This window comes from Triticum dicoccoides, chromosome 4B (assembly GCF_002162155.2).
Source record: "Triticum dicoccoides isolate Atlit2015 ecotype Zavitan chromosome 4B, WEW_v2.0, whole genome shotgun sequence".
NCBI lineage: Eukaryota > Viridiplantae > Streptophyta > Magnoliopsida > Poales > Poaceae > Triticum > Triticum dicoccoides.
The window spans coordinates 27627230-27627669 of record NC_041387.1 but is presented as its reverse complement, the minus strand read 5'-3'; positions in this window follow the sequence as shown (position 1 = coordinate 27627669).

Here is a 440-nt window from a genome sequence, read left to right as displayed (position 1 = left end):
ATTTCAGCGGAGCCCAAGTCTTCCATATCGTGGTAGAGGTCAGGTTGAGAACTTGTCCCGCAAACTGCGCCATGTAGGCAGTGGCCGCCGAATATTCATTGGTAGAGGTGAATTTCCAATGTATAGTATCCTCCCTATCCAGGCTGAGAGTAACATCTTGAAGCATTCCCCAAAGACTGGCGAACTCCTGGATATGGGCCAAAGAGAGGCCCTGAGTAGCGTCGATCTGACTGACCCAGAAGTTGTTATCAAGCGCTTTGCTGACCAAACACGCCTTCCTCTTAGATATCTCGAAGATCTTGGGCGTGACATCTATTGGTATGAGGCCATTAAGCCATGATGATTCCCAGAATTTTGCCTTTTTACCATCACCAATGGTCACAGTCGTGAACGTCGCAAAGAGATCTCTGTCAGTGTTGCTACAGGGTGTCTCCATTCCA